Raw genomic sequence first — 8,033 nt, 5'->3', positions numbered from 1 at the left:
CAAGGCTGGGGCTGGGGGCTGCAGGGGGACCAGGGCTTGGTTTAATTATCTCAGGGTGCCACGGTGATGCCAGCATGACCTCATGGTTTATTTTAGCCTGCTCTGACACCATGAAGAGCCCGTGTTTGCTCAGCTGTCTCTGCTCCCTCCAGGAGACCTGGCTGACCCAGGGGCCCAAGCCCTGCTCCCAATGTGGGCACCTGCAGGAACTGGAGCCATTCACCCATCCTTAATGAAGTTGTATCTCTTCCCTGCTGATGGATAATCAATTCTCCTCTTGGAAAGCTTGACTGAAAGTGGTTTGGGGTTTGGTTTGGCTTTGCAAGCTGCTGAAAAGCATTTAATTCTCTCTTTTGGAAGTCTGTGCCTTCCTACAGCGAGCCAGGAAGCTACAAACCCAATGGCATCCACATAAAGACTGGGAAAACATCTCTGTGGCAAGCTGAAGGCTTGGGCAGGAAAATCTGAGGCACGTTTACGTAATAATTATAACTCACACTCGCGCAGAGCCTTTCAGCAGGGGATTAAAAAGCACTTTGCGAACATTATCGAGCACAGCCCAGCTCTGAGGTAGGTACCATTCCTCCCTGCTCTCCAGGAGGAGCCAAGGCACACAGAGGTGATTTTCCAGCCCATATTTTGAGAAGGCAGCCAGCACATTTGGGGACTTTAATGCTGGGATGCTGAATATGAAATCACAGGAGGGCTGATGATAGCACTGGACTGAGGGCCTGTCTTGGTTTGGAAAGACAGGAGTCTGCTGAGGAAGGCAGGAGCCTCCCCTGAAATGGAAAATGTAAACCCTCCCCACCCCTCTGAATTGCTGTAAATTTTTAATTAAGGGGCTCTCAGGCAAAAATACAGGAGCAGGAAATAACAGTTCTTTAATAGGGAAGAAAATAAAAGGATAAAATAAACAATGCAGTAAACCAAAACAACACTGACAGAGTCAGAACACAACCTGACACCCTGTGGGTCAGGGTGTTGGCAGCAGTCCCATTGGAATTGTGGCTCAGCCCTCCTGCAGTGTCAGGGCTGGTTCTGCTGGAGCAGGGGTCCTGGAGAAAGGTGCAGTCTCTGCCTCTGAAGATCCAGGGGAAGAGGCAGCTGCTGCTCCTCTGGGGAATCCAGTGGAGAAGCCGTGCTGGTGTTCCAGAATCTCCAGATTATATCCAGGTAGGAATGCTGTGCTGGTGTTCCAGAATCTCCAGATTATATCCAGGCAGGAATGCTTGGCTCCTCCCTCTGGGCTCACGTCTCCCAATGGGATGCTGTAGTTCTTATCAGTCATGCAGGGACATTCAATAGCTGTTATCAGCAGATGTCTCCCCCACAGGGAGGTGTGATTATGGTCACTCAAAGAGAGAGATAAGGTAAACTGCTCACTTGACAAAGATAATCTGCCATACAGATGGTAATTGAAAACATCTTGCATTGCAATCTTCAACAGGGCTTGTGTTCCAGAGGTGGCAGCTGGGGCTGGGATGATCAGAATCCTCACAAATCTGCCCTAAAATCACAGAATGTCCTGAGCTGGAAGGGACCCACAAGGATCACAGAATTCTCATTTCAGCAGAAACCTCAATTTCAGAGCAGCAGGAAAACTCCACTCAGCCAGCCAGCAGTGGCTCCCTGAGGCCAGAGTTTGAGGCCATGAGTGCTCCCATCCTGTCTGATGGGACAATCACCCAGTCCCTCTTGCACTGAAGCATGGCCCTCAGGCAGGCAGAATAAGGACAATAACCTCATGCAAGAAGGGAATCAACCACAGAATCACAGAATGGTTTGGGTGGGAAGGGACCTTAAAGCCCATCTCATTCCACCCCCTGTCATGGCAGGGACACCTTCCACTGCCCCAAGGAGTTCCAAGCCCTGCCCAGCCTGGCCTTGGACACTTCCAGGGATCCAGGGACAGCCACAGCTTCTCTGGAATCAAGTCCAAATCCTATTCTTGCACAAAATCCTATTCCTATTCCAAATCCTATCCCTTCACAGGACAGCCCCAAAAATCCCACCATGGGTTTTGAGAAAGCCAACTACAGAGCTCCTGCACCCAAAAGCAGTGGCCACTTTCACAAATAAAAACCTGTAATAAAACCTGAGATTAGAGTCCAGGAGTTGTAATTACCAAAGCTTTGGAATAAATGCACTATTTCAGCATTATTATTAATGTCTGAGCTGGGAGAAAAATAACATGGTTTTTATCACTCCTGATGCTTTAGGGAATAACCAGATGTACCATGGAACACAGTTCATTCCACCCTCACTAATTTCTGAGTTTGCAAGCAAGATTAATAGATTTTTGTTCTCCCCACAAAATTTAACTATAGAGTTGAAGGATACCAAGCCACACTGGAGACAAAAAGAATTTGGGATCAGCTCACAATGCTGAGATCAACTCTTTCCTCTTGCCTTGAAAATAGGACACAGTCAGGACAAAGGAGAAGCCAGGAGCTGCCAGCATGAGAGGCAGGAATTGTGACAGCTCTCCCAAGGCATCCCTGTCTTGGTTTCAACAGACAGGTGTCTGCTAAGGAAGGCAGGAGCCTCCCTTGAACTGGAAAATGTAAACCCTCTCCATGTAAATTATTGTGATTTTGAAATTAAGGGGCTCTCAGGCAAAGATATAGGAGCAGAAATAACAGTTCTTTAATAGGAAAATTAAAAATACAAAAGTAATAGTAAAAACAATAAAAAACCAACCCTGCCAGATTCAGACCATGCCCTGCCCCCTGTGTGTCAGGGCGGTGTCCCAGCCCCATCCCATGGGGGCTCAGCCCTCCTGCAGTGCCAGCTGTGGCTCTGCTGCAGCAGGGATCCTGCACAAGGGGGGAGTTTTCCTCTGCAGCTCCAGGGCTGCTGCAGATGGGCCTGGGCTCCCTCTGGCCATGCAGGGCAGCAGAAAGCTGCTCCTCTGGCAATGCAGGGGGCAAAGGCTGCTGGGGTGTCCCAAAGCTCAGATTGGATCCAGGTAGGAATGCTTGGCTCCTCCCCTGGGTGGAGCATCTCCCCATGGGATGGTGGGATTGGATCAGCCCTGCAGGGACACTCAGTGGCCATGGACAGAAGATAATTAATAATTAATGGCCCATGAACAGCAGAGATCTCCTGGAGGGAGGATTGGCTGTGGGAGAGATAAAGAAAACTGCCCAATGAACAGCAGAGAGCTGCCCCAGCTCTGACAGATGGGGATAGAACACACAGCCCAGACACATCTTGTAACTTCAGACAATCCTCTGGGGCCAGGGTCACCCCATGGCGCAGGAGAAGATCCATTACAGGCCCTGGTGCAGGAATGTTTCTTGGAAATCTGAAAAGGCCATGGGAAATGTGACCTTTAGGGAAACAGGAGAGGTGACCCTGAGCTGGCTGCAAGGGTTAATTCACTAACCCAGCTCCCAGTGCAAACATGCTCAGAGCTCAATTACTCTACCCAGGTTTAAAAAGAACTATAGAACATATATTGCATTGGCAAGATGGTCAAAAGCACCCCTGGGATGCGTGCTCTGAACTGCTTAAAGAGGCTGTGCTTGAGTTGATTTTTATTTTTTGGTTGGGTTTAGTTTTTGCTTTGTGCTTATCCAATCCATCTGCAGTGTTGTGAGGTATGTGCATAAGCCCTGGGAGATTAAAGAGCTTCTATCTGAGTGCTCTGCTGACATAAACAGAGCACAGTGGACCAAAGGCTTCAAATTCCAAAATATCAGAGGATCTGACTGCCAGCACAGGGCACGCTCCTGCATCCCTAAAGCTGTGCCATGGGCTCCCAACTCTCTGCTGCTTTCCATAATTTTGCTCTGCACCACTCCAGTCTCAGTGGCTTTCCCCCATCTCAGCCCAGCTGCTCCTCAGGCATGCAAAGAAGCTTTAAAATGTGGCTGCATTCAGAGAAGAAACTGCATAAAAGTGACACCTCATCACCACAAACATCTTCCCCGTGTTGCTGTGAGTCACACTCGGAGCAGAAACACAAACACATGTTTTTACTCCTCAGACCAACACGGTGCCAGTGCAACTCAGGAAAAGCCCAGGAGGGTCTCGCTTAGCTCGTGTTGTCATCACAAAACAAGCAGCCCTGCAGTCCACATGGCAACCAAACACTCTCCTTCCCACACAACACCCTCTGCTCTGACAAATTCCTTCTGCAGGTACGGGAACAGAGGCTCCAGGGTCCAGCAGGGGGTTTTAAAGATGAAGAATAGACTGATGAAAATGCCTTTCATAATATTCATATATTCATTTACATTTAATATTCATATTTTATAATAGCCATACCTTTTATAATATTCAAATGCTGCAGTGATGGGGGTTGCAAAGCCACAGATAGACTGATGAAAGTGCTTTTCATAATATTCATATATTCATTTACATTTAATATTCATATTTTATAATAGTAATAATTTTCATAATATTCAAATGCTGGTGACTGCAGCGATAGGGGTTGCAAAGCCACAGACCTTGGTGAATTTGCAGGCTCAGGGTTTTCCTGCTCTGGGTTTAGTGGTGTTCTGGCATTAGGCTGAACATGAATAATATGCAAAGGGACCTGATTAGCTGTAGGAGCAGCATTAATTGCCATCTGAGTGGGGAAACTGAGGCATGAGCTCACGATTAGCAGACACCCAGTGAAAATTAACAGGGGCTGAGGTTGATGCACAGAATCACAGAGTGATGTGAAATTACAGCCCTAAAACTCTACACAGGTGATTCTGCTGGAGCAGAGGATGAAACTGCTCCAGTTCAGGTGAAACAGGAACACAAGGAGCCTCCCAGCCCACATCAGCTGACCCAGCCCTGTTCTCCTGTTCTGTGATGGAATTAAACAAGCTCTGGTGATTTCCCACATCAGAGAGTGAATGGTATCAGGACCAAATTGAGGTCTCCACCCCTTCAGCGACTTCAGAAGGGCTCTCTGGGTAAAGCACAGCAACAAAACACAATTTTTGTAATAAAACAAAGTCCAGCCTCAACCTACACTACAGAAGGCAGCCTGGCACACTTGGCATTGGTAAAGCTGGGAGAGTTGTAAGAGAAACCCACTCAGATTGGAGCTAGAGCAATCCAGGTGTTCTTAAACCTCTCTTTAACACAGAACCAAGGGCTGAGGCCAGCCTGGCAGCAGTGCAGGTGTTGCACATCAGGCCCAGCTTGCAGCCATGCCTCAGGAATTGCTGTGTGCTCACACTGCAGGGTCAGAGCCAAGCAGGTGAGATCCCCATCCCTGGCAGTGCCCAAGGCCAGGCTGGACAGGGTTTGGAGTAATCTGGGATAGTGGAAGATGTCCCTGCACATGGCAGAGGTGGAATGAGATGACCTTCAAGGCCTTTTCCAAGCCAAACCATTGCATGATTCTACAACTCTATGAGATACCCTCTGCTCGAGTTGAACTGAGTCATGCGAGTTGAGTCATCACTAAAACTCATCCAAAGCTCTGTTTCACTCCTCAGATGGTTTTATCTTGTAGTGCCAGGAACTACAACAGCCTGGAAAAAGTCTTGAGAAAGAAGTTTTGCTTCAGCAAAATACTTTGGACTTGCAAAACCTGACAAAACAAGCCCAGTTCAGCAACAAGAACATCACCAACTCTGCTGAAAAGCATTTTAGTGTACCCAGAGCAGCAGCACTGCTGGGTTCTGTAACAGCTTTGAACAGGCAATTCCTGACCTCAAGGGCTGAGAGTGATGCCCTTTTGGTTTTTCCCTTCTCCTTCTCCTTCTCCTTTTCTATGTTCTCTGTATTCTTCACACACACATATTTGGAGCTCTGTCACCTGTTGTATTAGTAGCCAATTTCCCAGTGCTTTTCCATGGCCTTTCCCTAGGTAGAAAGACAAATTCCAGAGCTCCAAACCCCAGGGGTACAAGGCCCCAGTGCTCTCTTGGTTCTTCCAGGCTACCAAAGTTGAGAACAATTTGAGATACATTTCATGGACAGAACACAGCCAGTGCAAGGGGGAGACTCCAGAGAAAGAGCTTGACCTGGGGGGGAATTGCATCACCACTTGTCCTCCTAATTGGTGCTTTTTACCAGCTATACTAATTTCCTTAAACCTTTAAAAATGTCTTCACCCCTGTGGGACATTTTGTGGACATCTTTCCATGACTGCTCCTGAAGGCCTTCAAATAAAGATCCACTTTTATATTTATCCTTTCTGAAAGGATCTCAAGTTGCATTTTCAGACTGGGGAAAAGGCAACAGAGAAAAGTCCCCTGGTGGCCCCAAGCCCGGGGTGAAGGCTCCAAGCACAATCCTGCCCTCCAGACCAGACACAGCATCACTGAGGAACAGGGCAGAGCCAGGACCAGGCAGCTTTCAGGCTTGGAGTCTCTTCTGACCCACACTTTACACGTGTTTCTATTCCTGATTCTGTACCCCCCACTCACCACAGAGGGTGGGCACAGAACCCCTGAGCTCTGCTGGCACCCAGAGCCCAGCCCAGATCAGGACTGGCATCAATCTGCAGCCCAGAAATGGCACACAGGGCAGAGCTGTGATTAGGAAAAGCTGTTTCACAATGAAATGCAGTTACAGGACAACTGGTGCATTCTGCCAGGAAGAGTTTATTCTTATTCTGTCCTTTTTTTTTTTTCCTTTTCAAAACTAAACTGAAGTAGAAAAATGTGTGATTTTCATTGGTGGTGAAAGGTGCTGGATTTGTACTCAAAGGAAGCTCAGGGTTGTGAAATGAGCTGGGGAGAACTCATTGCCTGATCTGATCAGATTTTGCACTGTCCTGACTTTCTTCACATGCACATCACAGCAACAAGAACTCAGAAACACCATTTTTAAGGATTCTCCATCAGTGTCTGACTGTAAATCACAATACTTGACCTAAGAATCATCAAGATTCAAGTGTTCATATTCCTCCTCTAAGATTTTTCAGTAGAAAAACCTCAGTTTCCTACAGGAATTTCCAAGGACTGAAAAACATTTAACCAAAATCCCTCCAGAAGAGATTAGTAACCAGCATGGTGAGCAAACCTCAGCAGGGGTTGGATCTTAATTTTCCATCTGCAGATGAGGAACATGAGGAACAACTCACCCTTGGCTTAGATTGTTTTCTCACCTCTGGTGGTGTAAGAGCTGTGGGATTATCCCAGGAGGTCTTAAAAAAACCTGCCTGGGTTTAAACACCCACCACCCAACCAGTAAAAACACATCAGCTAATACAGAATTTTGGAGAAATGAGGAAAAGGAAAGATATTTGTGCACTGATGGTGGTAGAGAAGATGACTGAGAAGGAGGTGGGGTGAAGAAAATTTAAATCCAACTCCCCTTTAGCTAAAGCACCACTGACTTCAAACTGAGCATTGGCAACAGCAGCTCCAGATGACAGCTCTGACTAATCACAGAATCCTGGAATGGTTTGGGTGGGAAGGGAGCTTAAAGATCATCTTGTTCCACCCTTGCCATGGGCAGGGACACCTTCCACCATCCGAGGCTGCTCCATGCTCTGTCCAGCCTGGCCTTGGACATGTGCATGGATGGGGCAGCCACAGCTGCTCTGGGGAATCTGTGCCAGGGCCTCAGCACCCTCACAGGGAGGAATTTATTCCTAATCTCCCACCCAGAATTTATTCCCAATATCCCATCCAGAATTTATTCCCAATGCCCCATCCAGAATTTATTCCCAGTATCCCATCCAGAATTTATTCCCAATATACTCGCCAGAATTTATTCCCAGTATCCCATCCATCCCAGCCCTCTGGCAGTGGGAGCCATTCCCTGTGTCCTGTCCCTCCACCCCTTGTCCAAGACCATGGCGTTTTCCTTGCCCTCCTATCACAGAGGGAAAGAACATCTAAGCCAAGAAGAATCCTGTTCTGTGGGAAAGAAAACAAAGCTGTTTTTGTGCTGCTTTCGAGGCCAGCCCTGCAGGGTCCCCGAGGTCCAAGAGCCACCGTGTCCATCAGCACACGGGCCCAGCACAGCCATCCCTGCTTTCAGAGCAAACACAAAGCTGGGGCTGCTTTACACCACCAGACAATGTTCTCTCCATCATTTTTCTTGGCCTGGGCAGGACTTGCACGCTT

The sequence above is a fragment of the Melozone crissalis genome, unplaced genomic scaffold, assembly GCF_028551555.1.
Source record: "Melozone crissalis strain CALT ecotype California unplaced genomic scaffold, PUWL_Pcris_2 ptg000120l_1, whole genome shotgun sequence".
NCBI classification, from domain to species: Eukaryota; Metazoa; Chordata; class Aves; order Passeriformes; family Passerellidae; genus Melozone; species Melozone crissalis.
Note: the sequence above shows the minus strand (reverse complement) of the source record.